Source organism: Tursiops truncatus, chromosome 16, assembly GCF_011762595.2.
Source record: "Tursiops truncatus isolate mTurTru1 chromosome 16, mTurTru1.mat.Y, whole genome shotgun sequence".
NCBI lineage: Eukaryota > Metazoa > Chordata > Mammalia > Artiodactyla > Delphinidae > Tursiops > Tursiops truncatus.
This window is the reverse complement of record NC_047049.1, coordinates 72,182,818-72,203,539: the sequence shown is the minus strand read 5'-3', so window position 1 is coordinate 72,203,539 and position 20,722 is coordinate 72,182,818. Positions and strand designations below refer to the sequence as shown.

Sequence of the window (20,722 nt, the reverse complement as noted above, 5' to 3'; positions counted from 1 at the left end):
TTGGTGTATATTTAGTCAGGGTGACTGATTTTGATGATTTGTCCTGCTAATGGTAGCTCCCGTATTTCATGTAAGAGATTGCGTGTTCACTGAGATGGGCAGACACAAACACTTGGCCCCGAGTTTGCCTAAGTAGCCAGAAAGAGTTTGGGGATTCATAGAGTTGTCTGCAAAATTCCAGGGGTATTGCATCATCTTCATGGGTCTGGTTAGTTTTCAGTTCTTTTTGAAACTCAGCCCCACTGGTGGGACAAATGCTCAGGGACTCACGGCCACACAGAGATGGTGCACCCCAGAGGCAGTAGAGGAAACTGAAAGCCCTTTTCGTAAGCGTTGAACTACGCACTTCTCTTCTGAAGGGTCGCTTTATTTCCATGAAAACGTTGTTCAGCATTTCTTCAAAGTTTGAGCTCAAAATAGTCCAGCGTGGAAAACGCTGGAGTCCAGCCTTCATTTGCCATCTGTCAAATCCACAGGTCTGTTTGAATCAGAGTACTATGCATCCTTAACCAAGTGTCACCGCCCCTGCTTTGTTCCAGCAAGTACATGTTTAGCCTGTATAGATTGTGACTTCAGTTAAGAAAGCATAGTTGTTGAAATCGTAGAAGTCCTGATAAGTTTGGTCTTTCAGAATTCTTAAAGTTCCTTCATCTGAGAATACAATTCTAGAATTCACAACCAGCTGAACGAATTAAAGTAAATGACATCTCCACACACACTACCAGGACTACTTCCAACCTTCAGTATATTGCAGACGGTTGACTGCATCTGGGTGTACAGACCATTTATAATCTTGACAATGTCTCCACCATGACTTACCATGTTAAACATTTATCGAACATCTGTTGTGAGCTAGACACTAACCTGGGCCTTGGATTTGCCTGTCATTTAAGTGCCTCTGCTTTCTGCACTAGCTTCACTTTCCAGCCCCTTCAGTTTCGGCTTTTGTATACTAATCATGTGCTGTTGCCAAATGGGCTGCTCGCTGCTCCCAAATGCAGCAGTCTTGCCATTTCATCTACCTGAATGCTCTCCTTCTATCCCTCTTTTTGCCTATTGATGGATTATTCTTGAAAGGCCACCTGCCATGTTTTTTTAGTGAAAGCACCCCTGATCACGGGGAGCTGGAACCGATCCTTACAAATATGCTATATGCGCCATCTATCCCTCCTGGGAGTTTTTGTTTGCATGCAACACTGCATTGCAATATAATAGATGTGCTATATCCAGATAAAGGCAGAGGTGGTTGTTTTTGCATTTTTGATATGTTTGAAAGGAACATGCACTGTGGTAATTCTTGTGTCACAGTAGGAGCTCACTGTCATTGAATGAACATTCCTGTGATTTAAGTGGCACCCACTTAATGTACACAGTGATTTTGGAGAAGAGTGGGTCTGGGTCCATGAAAGTTACCTTAGTGCTGGAGGAGTTCTTGAAAATAAAACAGTTCTGTGTATAAGTTAATTTAAATTTTGGCTTCATTAATATGCTTACAGGATTCAGGATTCGAAACATACAAAAGTGCACATACGAAGTTAAAAGATCTTCAGTCTCTTTTCCCTTCCCAGCATGTAATGAATATTTCCAGTTTTGCAACTTGCCTTTTGTTGTCGTTTAACAGTATATCTGGGAACTTATTACAATTGAATACATAAAGATGACCCTTGTTTTTTCTTCCTGCTGCATGTTAACGTGTTATTACGTTATATGGAGGCAGCGTAACTGTTCCCGACTGGGGAACCTTTAAGTTGTTTACAACTATTTATTGTAACAGAGATGAATTTTCAGGCATTTGCAAAACTAGAGGAGGAGGGAAAATAAACTAGAAGAAGTATAAGATCTTGAACAAAGAGAAGGGTATTCTTTGAACATAGAGACAATTTTAATAGCTACAGTTTGTTTTATATAAATTCTTTTTTTAGTGAACAAAATTTAAGTTTTAAAGAGCTACTTAAAAACCCATTTGGTACAAGTAGCTCTTAGTTGAATATGCTTCTTTTTGTTTCCAATTTAAGTTGATAGTTTATTTATTTCCAAGGATTCTATAGGCAACTAATGTTTCTAATAATTTATATCCTTATCTGAGATCAAATTTAGTAATTGTTTTGGGATGTAATAAGCATTTGAGAGGTTAAAGACTTGCTTTGCCATCACTACTAATATCTTCCTTACAGTTTTCGTAGTGCTGTCTCTGCTCACAGTAGCCACCTCATCACTTGTGTTGGAACTTTGCTGCTTAAGATAGGAGGTTACAGTTATTCAGGATTGCTGTCTTAAAGAATAGTTTTCAATATGTGGATTATGTTCTGGATATAGACATGTGAGTTTATGCTAAATACAATAGTTTGGGCAGCAGTATCAACCATTTGCTGAGCAATCGCTGTGTATCATAGAGTGCCAAGTTGGTGGATTCTCCTAGGAGCATTAAATACTGACCCTGGATTCTCCCCACCCAAAGATTTAGTTGGTGGAAGGGGAAGCTTGGGGGTATTGGGCTTTTTAACAAGCTCCCAGGGGATTCTTTGTTACTAGAGTAAGTTTTCCTTTTAAATAATGTTGGATCTCCAAAAATGTTGCCAAGAACTCTTACACTCCTGTCACCTAGATTCCTAGTTGTTAACCTTTTACTGATTTTTCTTCCCTTTTCACTAACCTGTCTAATGTAATCTTTTTTTGAAATAATGCTCCATCACCCTTAAATGCTGTGGTGTGTACCTTCCCCAAAGACGAGCCTTCCCCTACGTACATATATATTTGTAATGACCCTGGAGTCTCCTTCCCCCTTCACCACCATGCTTCCCCTTCACTACCCTCCCCCCTCCCTGGGCTGTTAGATTTGCACTCTATCCCCTTTCCTGTCCCACTTCCTTGGGTGTTAGTGTCACCATGCTGGGAGGGTAAGACAAAGGAAAGTAAGGGAGGATGGGAAGGAATGGAAAAATTGTCTATCAGCCATCAGGAAATCAACATTTTACAAAACCACCATACAATCCACACACCCTGTTCAAATTTCACCAAGTGCCCCAGTAATGTCTATCTTTCCCTTTCTGGTCCAGGATTGTATATATGAACATAGGTGGAATTTAGTTGTCATACGCATCAGTCTTCTTCAGTATGGAACCCATTCCTACATCTCTTCCATGTTTCTCATGCCCTTGACAGGCCATTCATTCTATAGGGAAACCCTCAACTGGGATCACTCAGTGTTTTCCCATGACCGGACTCAGGCCATGCGTCCTTGGCAGGAATGATGCCAGACTCTTTCAGGTGTTATCAGGTCAAGAAAAATACTGTCGGTCTGTCCCACCACTGGTGGTGTTAACCGTGATCACCTGATGAGGTTGGTGAATGCTGAGTCTGTCCACTGTGAAGCCACCATCATCCCCATTGTATTTAGTTATATTTTGTGAGGAGGTGTTCCCATATTGTGCCAATATCCTATTCTTCATCAAATCTCCGCCTGTAAGCCCTAGCATTCTTTCATGACTCCTTCCTTTTTAGACTACCACTTGATAGCTGCTGAATGGTGATTATTTATTTTCATGATCCCGTCTACATTTATTAGTTGACATTCTGTAAGAGCTTTCTTTTCTTCCTTATTTGTCAATTAATTTATCCATTTAACTTAGTATGGATTTATGAATTCTCATTTTATTCATGGGTTTTCATCTGATAATTTCATTATTTTGATTCTCAGATTGTCCCAGATTTGGGATCTTTCACGTTGACCCCTGTGTTCTTTTGACAATTTCCCATCATTCCTTGAGCATTTTCCTACTTTCAGGCACAAAAAGATGTTGCAGGCTTATCTTGTACGTTCCCGACCCTGACCCCAGCCCTTGTTCTTTTGAGCGGAAGATGGTAGCTAAAATCATGATCTGGGCATCAGTGGTGCTGTTGTTTCCAGGCCCTCTCAGCAGGCAGAACTAGGAAATATATATGTGTCTACATGCATACATACATGTAAATCTGTGACTATTTCTATATTTATCTGTCTGTATAACTTTAGAAAAATGAGTTTATTCTGATAGTTTAATTTGTAATCCACTTCCTCGGTATTCTTTCTAGCCTTCCTTCTTCTCCAGGAATTGAGAAAGCTGGCTTCCATTATCCGCAGTAAATTAATTTTATGCCCAATTAATTAATTAATTCTGCTTAATGTAGCCAGTATTCCAGCCGCTCAGAAATCCTCTTTTCTGCCATCATTGTGCTCCCCCATTCTCCTCTCATCCTGGCAGCCAGGCACTCTGCCACCCATGTCTCTGCATGGCATTCCCTCCCTGTCATGGTTCCACTTCCTCAGATTTCAATATCTTCATGCCAGGAGTGAGGGAAAGGGAATGTAAAGAGAGGACCCCCCTCCCCCTGCCGTGATTTCATGTGCTGTCAAAGTTGAAAATCACTGTATTTAACACATTGCATACGTTATGTCTGATTTAAATATTTCAAACCATATATTCTTTTCTCATGAAGTAGTTGAGGTTTGAGAGATGTATCTTTGTTATCAGCTTGTCTTTTTCTAATTTCTTCCATAAGTGGAATAGAGATAAATTCTTATTAATTGTGAGACTCTAGCAGGGTATTGATAGCTGGATTTTATTCTGATGTTTTTAATTTCTCTTTGTGGTAGTAGGATGTGGTTTCCAAAATGGCCTGATCTGGTATATTGGTAGCAACCTGGTACTGTCAATGTTTTTAAGGGGGGAGATGCTTTTCTTTTCTTTTTTAAAAAAATGTTATTGGGGTATAGTTGATTTACAATGTTGTGTTAGTTTCAGGTGTACAGCAAAGTGAATCTGTTATATATATACATATATCCACTCTTTTTTTTAGATTCTATTCCCATATAGGTCATTACAGAGTATTGTGTAGAGTTCCCTGTGCTGTATAGTAGGTCCTTATTAGTTATCTATTTTATATATAGTAGTGTGTTCTTTTTTTAGAAAATTTTATTATTATTTTTAAATTATTTATCTATTTATTTTTGGCTGTGTTGGGTCTTTGTTGCTGCCTGTGGGATTTCTCTAGTTGAGGCTAACAGGGGCTACTCTTCGTTGTGGTGCACAGGCTTCTCATTGCGGTGGCTTCTCTTGTTGCAGAGCATGGGCTCTAGGCGCATAGGCTTCAGTAGTTGTGGCACGTGGGCTCAGTAGTTGTGGCTTGCAGGCTCTAGAGTGAAGGCTCAGTAGTTGTGGTACATGGGCTTAGTTGCTCCACAGCATGTGGGATCTTCCTGGACCAGGGATCAAACTCACGTCCCCTGCGTTGGTAGGCGGATTCTTAACCACTGCGCCACCGGGGAAGTCCCTAGTAGTGTGTTATTTAAATGTGTGACTTTACAAGGGCTCGCATGTTGAACTTGGATTTCTCTCTTAGTCTCTGAAGTTCTTTCATGCTTCTCTCTGCTTCTGCTTTCTCACTAAATTCAGAAGCACTGATGACAGGATGGTCCCATGTCTTTTCTCCCTTCAGTTTGGAAATGGCATTTCAAAGAGGTAACGCATCTCCTAGACCAACCCCATCCCTTTTGGGAAATCTGGAGGGAGAGGTAGCTGGGAACCAGTGGCCTAGATTATAAAAATCAAAGCCCCAAACCTGATTATAGTCAGAAGAATCCTAGGAGTGATCTAAAGCTAAGTTCCGTTGCTTTGTGATTCATGATGATCTAAGACTTTTCATCTGTTTTTCATTTTCTGCAGATTGTTAAGTTGGTTGCTATTATCGACAGTGTTTAAGTTTAAACAATTAAAATCAAGGTATAGAGTTACCTACATATGCTGTGTTCAGATTTTGCTCATTTGTTGGCATATATTCATTCTGCAAAAGTTATATGGCGCAAGTTTACTTCAGATGATCTCTTACATAGTGGAAAATATCTGAAGTCAGTTGGAGGGTAACAGAGTACTTTTTGTAAAATTTCACTTTTACCTAAAAAATTGGATTAAGTATTATGGAATTTATATGAATTTCAAATCTGATATAATTTAGATTTTAAAATATTAGGCTTTGTAGTAGCATTCATTTGACTAAAGATTAAATTCCATAGCTTGAAGATTTCATATAGTTATAAATGATGAAGAAATCAAGAGACAAAAGCATACAAATTAGAGTATAGTTTGAAGAAAAAAATCGGAAACAAAGAGAACTAAACTTTTAACTTTGAGAACTTGCATATTTTGGAATTCTAAAATGTTAGGAGCAAGGGATAAAACAAAGTTTCATCCCTTATGTTCTGAATTTCTGTTCCTTGTGTTTTCTCTGTGATGAGGTTCTTTGTGAGACGCATTGTCCTACAGCTCTGTTGTCTTGGTGTGTGGGTGGTCCCTCCAGGCCAAAATACTGTTCACACGGTTCATGGAAATAATCTACTAGAAGTGTATAAATGCCCCAATGGCTTGTAAAAAAAAATATTAAGATAGTGTTAAAGCATGAACTTTGAAATTTTTTTCTAAAGTTATCTGCATGAATTATGCCACATAAAATTGCTTCTTCAACAAAAGGATATTCCATTTGATTTTTCTGATTCTGGAAAGTACATTAATTTTTTTTATAGGTATATTCCATTTTAAAATGCCTCAATGAAATAAACCTTTTAAGAAGGATTGTCACATGTTTTCCACTAAGGATAAAGAAGGAGGTTAAATATAAGGCTTTAAACTAAAAGCGGGAGTAATTTTGTTGTCCTTTAGTTCTTACATTAGAAATAGGATACCAGAAGTCAGCTAAGTCTCCATAGCAATCATCTCTGTTTATGAGACGAATAACACATTTCAGTCTGGATTTTGGGAAGAATTCTTGAAAAGTGACAAAAAGTTAGCCCAAAATAACTGGTGTTTTGACTTGAAATTCAGTCATTGATTATTTTGCATTACAATGAGAAGGTGTGCCATGACCACTGATTACTTTTACAGCTTTCCTATTTGAATTCTTGTCTGTGGGAACATAGGAAAAGAACGATTTTGTTGATTATACTGCAGTTTCATGTGGTTAACCCTAACGTATAATAAATTATGATAAAATACAGGATTTTTGTAATGATCTGGTAAGAAGATGGAGAAGATATTAAGGGTTCTGACTGATAAACATTGTCAACACATATGGAAAACCTGGATCATCAGTTACTTTTCCGAAAATTCAAACATGTGCAACTAAAAGAACCTCTTTTTGTGCAGTGTCTGGAGTACTGCCTGCCCCATTGTAGGTACTCAGTAAGTGTTTGCTGAGTAAATAAATGAAAGATATTTTTATTTGTAAGTTGGTTTTGAAAATTCAGTTTATAAGTTTTAGTTAAAAGAGCAGTTTCCTTCCCCTCAGCTTCCAGCACCTGACAACCCCTGATCTCTTTCTCTCCCTTCAATCTTTTTGCCTTTTTCAGAATGTCATTTAATTAGAATCTTGTAGTAGTTAGTCCTATGTCTTCTTTCACTTACAGTAAATCTTGTGAGATTCATCCAGGTGATTGGGTATATTGGCAGTTTATTGTTTTTGTTCAGAGTCGGTCTGTTGTATAGTTTTTTGTTGTTCATTCACCAGTCCTTAGGCATTTGAGTTGTTTACATTTGATGGCTGTTATAAATGAAGGTTCTATAAAATTCACGTACAGGTCTTTGTGTGGACATATGTTTTTGTTTCTCTTGGGTAAGTGCCTTGGAGTGGAATTGCTGGCTCATATGGTAAGTGTATGTTTCACTTTATCAGAAACTGCCAAATTGTGTTGTAAAGTGGCTGTACGATTTTGGCTTCCCACCAGCAATGCATGAGAGTTGCAGTTGTTCCACATCCTTGTCAGCATTTGATATTGTCCATCTTTTTAATGTTAGCCATTCTAGTGGATACCTTAGTAATTTCTCCTTGTGGATTTATTTACATTTTTCTGATCACCAGTGTTGCCGAGCAGTTTTTCACGTGCTATTGGCCATTCATGTGGGGTCAGTGTCTGTTCAACATTTTGCTAACTTTTTATTGGGTTGTTTATTGAGTAGTAAGTGTTCTGGACACAGGCCCTTTGTTGGAGATATGTTTTGTAAACGTTTTTTCCCAGCCTGTATCTTTGTTCTGCATTTTAAGCATTTTCATTTGACTCTTTTTATATAATTTTCATCTCTGTAGTAAATCTATCTCCCCCGCTTATGCACACGTTGATCATTTATTTTCAGTTAGATCCTTATCATATTTATAACTATTTTAAATACCTTTAAATACTTGATACTTAAGAAAATCTGGGTCATCTTGGAGTCTGGTTCTGTTGATTATGTCATCTACTAACAGTGGCTCTATTTTTTTCATCTTGTGTCTAGTAATTTTTTTTTTTTTTATGGTATGTCGGCCTGTCTCTGTTGTGGCTTCTCCCGTTGCAGAGCACAGGCTCCGGATGCGCAGGCTCAGCGGCCATAGCTCACGGGCCCAGCCTGTGTCTAGTAATTTTTAAATTGAATGTCAGGTATTGTGTGCTAAAGGACAACAGAGACTGAGGTAAATAATATTAACATCAATAAATGGTAACTTCTCTTTTTCCTTCAGGCCCTTAATGTAGGTATTTGTGTCAATATTGTCAGTAGTTGAGCTGAATTTGAATTTTGTTGCTGTATTTACTATGAGTACAAAACAGGCTTCAAATTTCCGCAGTGGTGGCCTGCTGCTAACTTGAGCTTAGGATGAGGTCTGGGGGGCAGGAAGGTTTTCTGAGTGTTCCCGATCCACCTCGATTTTCAGGTCAGTGCTGCATGCCTGGGCCGCAGGGCGCTCTCTGTGTTCTTGCCTCTTCCCCTGCAGTAGACTGCTGTTGCTTGTTACTTGGTTCAAGGTTCACAGTGGGGTGGAGGGTGAGTTGATATTCTCCCTTCTCCCTCAGCCTCAGTTTTAGGCAGGCCCTCTGTGCCTGAGCCTCAGGAAAGGGGCTTTCTCAGTGTTCCTGCCCTCTCATTTTAATTATTTTTGAAATCTGTATGATTAATTTTGATAGTATCTTGTTCCTTCAACATACTTCTGATAAATTCTTTTACATCTTTAAGCATAAATGGTCTATGTCAATTATTATAATATCTGTATTATTTTGGTGGTCTTTTTCTGTAGCTTATTGTTTCTGTTATTCCTCACTACTCATAGGTTTTCCTCTCACCTCTTTAGTGATTTTTTTTGATTGTGAGCTCATGTTCATTGGAATTTTTTTTTTTTTTGGGTTTGCGGGCCTCTCACTGTTGTGGCATCTCCCGCCGCGGAGCACAGGCTCCGGACGCGCAGGCTCAGCGGCCATGGCTCACGGGCCCAGCCGCTCTGCGGCATGTGGTATCTTCCCGGACCGGGGCACGAACCCGTGTCCCCTGCATCGGCAGGCGGACTCTCAACCACTGCCCCACCAGGGAAGCCCAGTGTTCACTGGAAGTTTATCCATGAGAGTTTTTTGAAGACTATGTTTAAATCCCTTTGCTCCACGTAGTGTTTGTCTCTCTGCCTGGGAGCACAGCCTTAGCCTAAGGCCATTTTAAACTAATTTGTTTTGTTTGTGAATTCTGTCACCAAGGGTGCATGAATATAGACTTGGGTTTAAGAATTATCAGGGGATAGGGGAGGGGGCGGGAGGTTGGGGTTAGCAGATGTAAGCTTTTACATGTAGACTGGATAAACAACAAGTTCCTACTGTACGGCACAGAGAACTTTATTCAATATCCTACGATAAATCATGATGGAAAAGAGTATTAAAAAAAAGAATATATATGTATAACTGAATCACTTTTGCTGTATAGCAGAAATTAACACAACATTGTAAGTCAGCTATACTTCAAAGAAAAAAAATGTGAACACTGCTTTATTCTTTCAAAGGAAACAAAATTTAATCAAAATCCTATTTCCAAAACAAAATAAAAATCTAATTTACTAGGGAAAGAAAAAAGAGTGACGAGTTCACGTGAGGTCTGAGGAGTCAAATTTAACAGAGAAACTGCTTATAGGAAACTTGAAAAATGAATTTGAACTGCTAGATGAATACACTCGAGAAAAAAACGCTGTTGATAATGTTTGTTGTACTCTGGTGTTGTGTCTTTGTGCTGGGCAGTGGGAAGTGTGCTGCTTAGAGTGGAGTCCCAGGCACACTGCAGTTCTTAACTCTGCTGGTCATACAAACAGAACCATGAGCTTAAAGCCACCAGTGGCCTTGGGCTTGGACAAAAGGAAATGCTGTTTTAGATGCAAGCTAGTATATATAGGGTGGATAAACAACAAGGTCCTACTGTACAGCACAGGGAACTATATTCAATATCTTGTGATAAACCGTAATGGAAAAGAATATGAAAAAGAATATATATATGTATAACTGAGTCAACAGTTTGCTGTACAGCAGAAATTAACACAACATTGTAAAGCAATTATAGTTCAGTAAAATTAAAAAAAAATTATCGGGGAGACTTTCTCTCTTTTCCCTTGTTCCACCAAGGAAAAGCCAGGCACTCATCACCATGGTCCATCATTAAGGGGGAGTTTTATTTTACTTCAACCTCTGGGGCTTTATGTGAGTGTTTTTGATGTGAACTTTATTTTCTGTTCTCTGACCGTGGTGTGTTAAAATCCAGGCTAAAGGCTACCAGGTAATAATGGACATTTCTGTGGCAAATGCTTACTCCAACTTCTGCTTATCTCTTTATCATTTCTGATTTCTAAAGAATTTCCTTACATTCCAAAATACATTTTTATTTTTTAAGATGTTTTCTACTTAAATGGCTTTATCTGAGTATCCGGTTTACCCTATTGCTGGAAGTGCAAGTTCTATATGCTATATTCTCATCCCTCTTGCTGTAGCAGTTGATAAACTGCGTCATAATCATGTAGTTTTGAATCCTTAGCCAAGCACAGAAAAGGTGGGAGGAGGTAGTATAAAGACTTTTCCGTTTATATTCAAGTGTATTTGAGCTGGAGACACATCATCAGTATTTATTAGCTGTGTGACACTGGGGAAATTACCTAGTTTTTGAGTCTGTTTCTTTACCTGTTAAATGGGATAGTAATGCCTACCTTTTACAGGACTAAAGACCTGACTAAATGAAGCAACCTACAGAAAACCTCCTCCTTGGCGTTTCCCATATTAGGCATTCAAACGTTAAGATCATGCTTCCTCTCAAATGCCCAGTGAATTATTCAGTATACACTTGTTTTCCCTTGAGTTCCCCTCTGCAAGGAACTTAAAATACAAAAATCTCAGCCATTTGCTCCATTTGCTCCTATTTGCTCCTGTCTTCTCTATTTAATATTTAAGCCCTTTTGACAGATACATTGGAAGTGATAGCTTATTCTGCCTTTTCAGTGATGAACTAGAAAGAGAGGTTCACAATTAGGCCAGATGGAAAAAATCTCAATTCAGTGCAGCTTGACAGTTTCAAGGAAGGCACAGATGACTACTTGCCAAACTAGGATTTTATTTTCTACCTAATTGCGATGAGTTTTGTACTTCTGTGGATTATAAACAGGATACAGAAGAAACTACTCATTTATTCCCTTTGGCCTTCTAGTTCTTTAAGAGCTAACTCGCAAAGAATGACATTTAAATATAGCCTAGATATACAATTTCTCACTTGCTATTAATGATGCTTCTTTACCAAACTTTAATTAATTAATTTTTTTTGCGGTACGCGGGCCTCTCACTGTTATGGCCTCTCCCGTTGAGGAGCGCAGGCTCCGGACGCGCAGGCTCAGCGGCCATGGCTCACGGGCCTAGCTGCTCCGCGGCATGTGGGATCTTCCCGGACCGGGGCACGAACCCGCGTCCCCTGCATCGGCAGGCGGACTCTCAACCACTGCGCCACCAGGGAAGCCCCTCTTTACCAAACTTAAAAAAAATTTTTTTTATTGGAGTATAATTGATTTACAGTGTGTTAGTTTCAGGTGTACAGCGAAGTGAATCTGTTATACATATATCCACTCTTTTTTAGGTTCTTTTCCCATATAGGCCATTACAGTGTATTGAGGAGAGTTCCCTGTGCTATATATAGTAGGTCTAGTAGGTCCTTATTAGTTATCTATTTTATATATAGTAGTGTGTATATCTCAATCCCAATCTCCCAGTTTATCCCTCCCCTCCATCCCCTGGTAACCATAAGTTTATTTTCTACATCTATAACTCTATTTCTGTTTTGTAGATAAGCTCATTTGTACCTTTTTTTAGATTCCACATATAAGTGATATCATATGATATTTGTCTTTCTCTGTCAGACTTACTTCACTCAATATGACAATCTCTAGGTCCATCCATGTTGCTGCAAATGGCATTGTTTCGTTCTTTTTTATGGCTGAGTAATATTAACATTTCATTGTATATATATACCACATCTTCTTTATCCATTCCTCTGTTGATGGGCATTTAGGTTGCTTCCACGTCTACCAAACTTGTTACTGTGAAATCACCATAATGATTTATTTATTTTTTGTAGTGAAGATGTGAGGCACTTGAGGGAATTTTATGAAGTCAGTTCTCATTTGTTCACTGTAATCATGAAAAAAATATAGCAAAAAGTGGAAGTAGTTTTAATTTCTCTGTTCACGATGTTTTTTCCTTTAAAACTTAGATGTGTTGTCAAGTATCAAAACTTTTAAGTACTCTTTTAGGGTAGGAGAGCTGTTCCTTTTACTGCCTTCTTGTGGAATGGGTGAAGAAGAGTGAAATGGGACCAAGGCATGGAAGACAGGGTAGAGGTGGAGGAGGGGTGGGGGGAGAAGGAAGTCTGGGCGTCCATCTTCAGTCCCTCGAAAACCAAATTCACATTTTAACGTAATGGAAATGTTTAGCTGAGTCTTTTTATTTTGCATATGAGAGAATAGAGTGTCAGAGAGGTGACTTATGAATATATAGGATCTATAGCTAGTTAATGGCAAAACCAGGAGCGAAGGATACTCCTGACTCACAGCTACATGATCCAAGCAATCTCTTTAATCTCCCTAAACTTCCTCTTTAAGTGTTAAAGGGGGTCACGCCTGCTTTAGAAGGTTATGTGGATGAAGTGTGGAGCTCGTGTGTGTACTTATGAAGTGTTGATGTATACCAGGTGCTCCATAAATGTTTTTTTCCTTTGTCTCATCCTGACTTACTGTAAATTACTTTTTGGTGTAAACATAATAAGTAGAAAATTGGCAGTAAGCACAGAATTAAATATTTTATGGTTTTCCACTTTTTAACAAAATGCACAGGGTGCAGACTGGAAGTAAAACTTCTTTTGGAAGATTCCCTGAATCATTTTAGCTTGAGAAAATGGAGTTTTATATCATCTTTAGATGCTCTGATTTCAGTCAGTGCATATTATTGCCTTGGGTCAGGTACATCAATTTATACAAAAAGCTGTTGTAATGACTTTTCCTTGCATTTTCTTCTGTGAAGTCCTCTTGTTGTGGGCTTCTGATCTTCACCGAATATCCTTATAAAAGAAAGGGAAAATATCGATAAAGTTTCACACTTCAACTTTCCGCTCAGTGTTTTTCCAGATGAATTCACTGCGCTCTGAGTCTCACCTTTAGGACTGACCCTCGTCGCAAACAATCTTGACATTTTCCTTTAGCACAACCGCCTGTACCCCAGTAGCCACATTTGAGCTTTACATGACTTCATTTGCCCTTTTAATGAACACACATTCCAAGCATTGCATCAGTTTAAATGGCTGGCATGTGTAACTCGACATTCTCTTGTTTGGGAAAACTCAGTTTTATTGATGACATTGAGTCCTGGTGTTTGTTTACCACATTTATTGAAAGCACTTTGCTTTGGGCCAGTTTCAGTATGCAAACCAGGACCCATCAACTTGTAAAATAAGATTTCTCTTCCCTCTCTAAAACTGGGGGGTGTAACTAGTTCAGTGTTTTTCCTGATCAGACCAGAGAAGAATTTACAAACTGAGGATTTGGGACCAGCCTTGTGCTCACTTAGCTATTTCTTTTTCCTTTACTTTAACAACAGGGCTCTAAGAAGACATAGTGGCTAGATGTTTACTTGAGGGATTAATAAACCTTTCTTTCGGAGTTTAAAAAGATTATCAAAAGTTTTATACAGGAAGGGTCCAAGCTGATAGCATGTACAGTAAGGAAAGCTACTTGTCTTATAATATTCCCCATACTATATGTTAAAAACTTCACTGCTGAAAATGAGCAATAAATTATGGTTTCCCAAGCAGTGAGTATGTAATTAAAATACTTATGATACTAAATGAAAACTCTTTTCATATATAGTATTGACAGTATTGCTTGCCACATAAGAAGCTTTCTGTAAGGATTGGTTGAATAAATGAATGAGAGTTGATATTGAGTGTTTTAATTTGTTGTTGGTTTTGAAAATACAGTTTAATTAAAAGTCTTAATTAAAAGGATAATTTGAGCTAGGGCTCAAGGTGTGGCCTGTGGTCTGTTATGGTCAACATCATCACTAAGTCTCCAGAGAAGACCCTAGGAGAGGAAGATGGAAAGAGGTTGGCTCCATGGGAAGGATTTTTCCTCTGCCTCCTTCTCTACCTGCTGCTTCAAGAAAAAGGAAACACTTTGACTGTCAGTCACGCAGGCTCTGACCAGCATAGTGTAGATCCTGTTGTTTGACAGAAAAGCTTCCATCCGGTCATCAGCTACAGCATCCCACTCATGTCAACATCTCCTTCACCCTGTCCACCATCCTGGAAGTGGATGCACAGCTTCAATTGATGATGTCATTCCTGTGACTAAATATGATCTCATACAATCCATTCATCAGGTGGAACCCAGAGGAATATGAGGGCTTCAGGAAGCTCAGCATGGCCCCTGAGAGCCTGTGGCTTCTAGATACCTTTGAGTTCATGGATGTGGATCAGACACCTACAGGTCTCATGGTTTATGTCAACAGTGAAGGTCCATCAAACACGAGAAGCCACTGTGAGAGGTCCCCATCTGTAACCTGGACATCTTCTGTTTCCCCTTTGATGAACAGAACTTCACACTGCTCCTCGGCCCTTTCATCTAAACAGGTGGCCATCAGGCACAGGTCCAGCCTCTGCATGATGAACCTTCTGGTGCCTGGTGGTTTCCTGTTTGTCCTCAGTGCCTTCAGCTTCTTCCTGTTGGCAGAAAGACGACGACACTTCTCCTGGGCTCCACCACCTTTCTGCTCATGATGTATGACTTATTCCTGGCCACTGGCACCCCCTCATCAATGTCTGATTTGTCCTGTCTATCTCAGCCTGCCGGAGACCATGTTCATCACCTGCTTGCTGTACCTGGCCCCCACACATGCCTCGGTAGCTCTATTTTCCGCTTCTGCACTGCACCAGCCCAAGAAAATGCTGCCCTATTGCAGCCCAGAAAGAGAATAAGGGTCTAGGTCTCACCTCTGCTCGCCTGCCTGGCCTGAAGGAGCCAGTGGAGTTGGTAGGGAAGTTGCCAGGTACCGGAGAGGCAGAGTTAAATGGATGCCCTGCATCAGCAAGGGCCAGTAGAAATGTGAGACTCAGAAGCAGCACTTGGTGGGCTTGTGGGTGCTGTTGAGCCACATGATGGGTACCCTTCTCTTTCACCTCTCCCTGCTCTTCTCGGCCTCTTCCATCATCATGGTCATTGTCTTCTGGAACCCCTCAGCAGGTGTCCACGTGCCAGCCCTCGTCTGGAGCTTCTCTTGCCTCTGGAAACCGGTCAGGCACTCATGCCTGTCCAGATCCCAGCCCCCAGCCCTGGCAGCCACCTTGTTTTTTAACCCAGTCCTTCTATGCAGTTTCAGACCAGGCCTGGATCGTCCTCTGCGCTCTCCAGAAGTCACGTCTTTGCCCCTGCATGCCGTTGGCTCCCCTCAGCCAGCCCTGGAGCTCTCTCTGGCTCCTCAGGAATCAAGTTCCTGGACTTCTTTTGTTGAATCGTCTCCCATCAACCCTTTTGCAGGGGGGAAAAAAAGGGGACAATTCGACTTTTTTTTTTTGAAGGCATATTTTTAGTAAAATTTAACTAAGCCTTTAATAATTTTATAGTTACTAATTTTTGCCAAGAATGACCTAGGAATCTTCCTTAAGTAAAACACTTGTGTTTGGTAGTGGAAATTAAGGATATAAGCAGTATTCCTAGGGAAACATTAAAAAAAAAACCATTAATGAGTAACACAGTGTGACATTTGGTATGCCAGTGTTAGTTACCTACTTCTTAAATAGGTCCTAAAGACCTACCAATGTATCAAAATAAGAAAACAGTATCCAGGAACTTCCTTGGTGGCACAGTGGTTGGGAATCCGCCTGCCAGTGCAGGGGACACAGGCTCGAGCCCTGGTCCGGGAAGATCCCACATGCCGCAGAGCAACTAAGCCCCTGTGCCACAACTGCTGAGCCCGCGTGCCACAACTGCTGAAGCCCGCGTGCCTAGGGCCCGCAACAGAAGCCACTGCAGTGAGAAGCCTGCGCACTGCAATGAAGAGTAGCCCCTGCTCTCCGCAACTAGAGAAAGCCTGCACAGCAACAAAGACCCAGCACAGCCAAAAATTTTTTAAAAAAGGAAGAAAACAGTACCCATTAAAATGTTACATAATTCAGAATGACCATTATTTTCCCTGTATTAGCTGGAAGTTTCCCTGTTTTTTTCTTGAATTATCATGGTGTCATTGCTTAAAATGCATTACAGTAGTTCTGCTTAACCCTTTTTCTGCAAAGTCCATATTTTGGGCCCTTGATAATGATTTCATATGGCATAAAATATTAATTTTCTTGGTGATTGAATTGGTTACAAATTCCTTAGTAGTCAACATTCATGGATTCACAATAAAAGTGAAGATGTGAAGGAAAGTAAGGAAGAGTACATTTGTCTATATTATTGTAAAATTTTAGTTAATGCTTTTATAGAAATGCATTGTTTGGTTACTTAAGGCTTTTCTACCATTTTATTATAAAAATACAAAAATGTTGAAAGGATTATGCAGGGAATACCATATACCCACTCCTTACATTCTACAGTTTTTAAATATTTGCTTCATCACACGTGGATCATCTATCCAGCCTTCTGTTTATTCATGAATCCATCTTTTTGCTGCATGTCAGACTGATGTGCAGACAGCACATGCATACCAATAACTGGCATTCAGTATTTGTTCATGGTGTTTTGTTGCTTTTAAATTTAAAATAAATGTAGCATTCACTGTGTTTTGACAGATGTGTAATATAAATCCATGTAACCCAAACTCTTATGAAGATATAAACCGTGACTTGAAAAAGTATCCTCCTACCCCTTCCCCTCAGCCCACTTGAATATCACACCCCAGCCGTTCTGGAAACCACTCTTCTGAGTTTTTTTTTAAACCAAAGATTAGTATTTTTTGTTCTAGAACGTATCTTGAAACATACGGTATGTACTCTGTGGTGTAAGACTTCTTTCACTTACCATAATGTTTTGGGGTTTCATCTGTATTGTTATGTATATCAGTAATTCATTCCTTTTTATTAATAAGTTGTATTACATCATATGAAACCCACCAAGGTTTATCTATTTCCTGACTGTTTCCCATTTTTGGCTATTATGAGTAAAGCTGTTGAGAACAAGCCATTTACTTGCTGGGTATTTCCATCTGATTAACTCAGGAGCTTAAAAGTTAGTATATTCAAAATTGAGGTTACCCAGCTGTGTCTTCTCCCCAAGTCCCTGTGTCAGTGAATGGCACCGCCCTTCAAAGTGCTGTCCAAGGCATAACCTTGACTGCTTCGTGTCCCTGAGCTCTCACACTTCATCACATACAAAGTCCTGCCAGTACCGTCTTCATCACATTTACTCACTTTGCCATAGTGCCGAATCACGATCCTGTTTGAAGCCATCACCATTTTCATCTGGATTGCCACCGTAACCTCCTAACTAGTTTTCTTGCCACCTCTCTTGGCTCTCCCTCTATTACTTTCTCCACACTACTGTCAGGGATCTTTGAAAAAGCACACATTGGATCATGTTACTTACCTATTGAAAAATGTCTGGTTGTTTCCCATTGCTCTTAGGATAAAAAAAGTAAAATCCTTACCATAGTTTGCAAGGCTCTGCATGATTTGACTCTTGTCTCTTCCCTGGTTCTCATCTTTCTAACCACACTGGGTTTGCACGTCGCATAATGCTTCGCGCCTTAGGCTTTATCCTCCTCTGTCTTGGCTCAGTCTCTCTAATCGGGTCATTCCCATTGACCCACAGTTCTGTTCTGGTGTCTCCCATTTTAAAGACAGAGAAAAACTGCCTGTATTAGTTGGGATTAGAATTGTCTGTGGCAGCAGAAAATCAAATCAAAGCAAAATGATTTTTTTTTTTTTTTTTTTTTTTGCGGTACGCGAGCCTCTCACTGTTGTGGCCTCTCCCGTTGCGGAGCGCAGGCTCAGCGACCATGGCTCATGGGCCCAGCTGCTCCGCGGCATGTGGGACCTTCCTGGACCGGGGCACGAACCCGCGTCCCCTGCATCGGCAGGCGGACTCTCAACCACTGCGCCATCAGGGAAGCCCCAAAATGATTGTTTTTAAGATAAGTTGGAAGATGATTTCTCCTGGAAGAATTGTGTAGCAGGACAGTGCAGGTCTGGGGTGGTGCCAGTGCTCCCCCAAGACCTCAGTAAACCAAATCGATTCTCCCTGTACAGTTTCCCACTCGTAGGTTATGGCCTTTTTATCTTCATAATCCAAGTTGGAACTTCAGAAATCACAGTCCAATCAGCAGAATGGAAGAAAGGACAAAAGACATCCACTCATTGGATGATGAGATTTCTCAGAATCTGCTAACATTTCCCTGGGCAGAACTGAGTTACCTGGCCACACCTATTTTTCAAGGAAGGCAGCTAGAAATCGGAGGTTCTAATTTGGGGAAAGTGGACGACTGGGGTAGGTATTTGCCATTGCCATACCTCCCTAGACCCCCACATTCCTCTCCAGCCACCATCGTGTTTTTCTGTTTCTTTTTAGAATCAAAACTTGAAAGAGTTGTCTATTAATGATATTCTACTTGTTCAAAGCCCCTTCTCTTCTCATCTCAGCCCAACTCCTGTGCTCACCCTAGTTGGTTGTGTCAAGGTTACCTGTGATCTCGGTGTTTCAAGAATATAAGGAATATGGACAAGTCTTATCTGATGTCATTTCTCGGTAGCTTTCAGTTCTTTTTCCCTTGAAGGACTTTCTCTGTATGTGGATCAGTCTTGAGCTTTTTATTCATCTTCTGTGACTTCATCGTCTGCCATCCTTCTGGAAACTCATTACCCTCTTATTTTTTCAGCATCTCCTATTCTACCCAATGCGTGAATGCTGGAATTTCTCAAGGTTTAGTTTTTCTGTTTTTTTGTTTTTTAATTGTAGCAATAGATACAAAGCATAAAATTTACCATAAAAATGTCACCATTTTTAAGTGGCATTAAGTATAGTCACATTGTTGTGCAGTCATCCTCACCATCCACATGTAGTACTTTTTCAGCTTCCCAAAGTGAAATTCTGTAACCATTAAACAATAACTAGCCATTTTCCCCACCCCCACTTCCTTACAACTACCTTCCTACTTTGTCCCTTTGAATTCTCAAGGCTGGTTTTGCATCTAAATTGGGAGCACCGTGGGAATTCCCCCGCAGTCCAGTGGTTAGGGCTCCACGCTCTCAGGCTGAGGGCCTAGGTTCAGTCCCTGGTCAGGGAACTAAGATCCCATCCTACAAGCCGAGTGGCATGGCCTAAATAAATAAATAAATAAATAAAAATAAATTGGGAGCACCTTTATCTCTTCTTTGTGCCCTTCCTATGCGAGACCCTCAGTTTCCATGACCTTAAATATCATCTGTAGAATTGCAAATTTATATTTTTGATCATATTTTTTCCCTTCAATCACTAGGTTCTTAAAGCTTTAGCTTGGTATTTCCACTTGGATGGAAATCCACTTCAACAGCTCATAGACTTTAAAAAATATATAACTTGTCTAAAACTTTTATTTTCTCAGTCTCATTTGTTCTTCTCCTTTCTTCCAAGCTCAGCTATCCAGTTATTTAAACCAGAGACATGCCTGATAACTTAATAACTTCCTTTCCCTCCACCCCCCACCCCCCAATCAAATCAGTCATTAGGCTTCTGAGTTCTACCCTCAGTACATGTTGATTTGATTCGCTTTTCTTCATTCTACCTTCCTAACCTTCACCATGCTCCCATCATCTCTTGCCTGACAATTGCAATGTCCTCCTAACTCATCTCTCTCCTCCCAGCCCGGATCCCTTCAATGTGTTCTTTTAAACACAAATAGAGTCATGTTCCTCCAAGTCTTTTTTTTTTTTTTTTTTTTTTTTGCTGTACGCGGACCTCTCACTGTTGTGGCCTCCCCCGCTGCGGAGCACAGGCTCCGGACGCGCAGGCTCAGCGGCCATGGCTCACGGGCCCAGCCGCTCCGCGGCATGTGGGATCTTCCCGGACCGGAGCACGAACCCGTGTCCCCTGCATCGGCAGGCGGACTCTCAACCACTGCGCCACCAGGGAAGCCCCCCTCCGAGTCTTAAAACCCTTCATTGCCTTCCTAGTACTCTTAGAATAAGATCTAAACTCCTTACCATGGCTTTCCAGGCTTTGATGAGTTGGCCCTTACTGTCCTCTCCACCTCACGTGTTGCCACTTTCTCCTTCCAGCCTGGTCTTCTTTCAATTCCTTTAACACCGAGTTCCCTCCTGCTTCAGGGCTTTTGGGCTGTGTGGTACTCCCCTCCTGCAATGTTCTGTATGTATTTTTGACATCCTTCAGGACTTGGCTTAAATGACCCTTTAGAGACCCGGAGGGA

The 20,722-nt window shown here is 40.4% G+C and overlaps 1 protein-coding gene and 1 pseudogene across 5 annotated transcripts in view; both read left to right on the top strand.

The window, feature by feature from the left end:
* The window catches only part of BICC1 (BicC family RNA binding protein 1), a 301,538-nt gene that overhangs the window by 132,002 nt on the left and 148,814 nt on the right, over positions 1-20,722 (top strand). The gene's annotated exons all lie outside the window — the stretch shown is intronic.
* On the top strand, positions 14,342-17,808 carry LOC101317314 (5-hydroxytryptamine receptor 3C pseudogene; annotated as a pseudogene).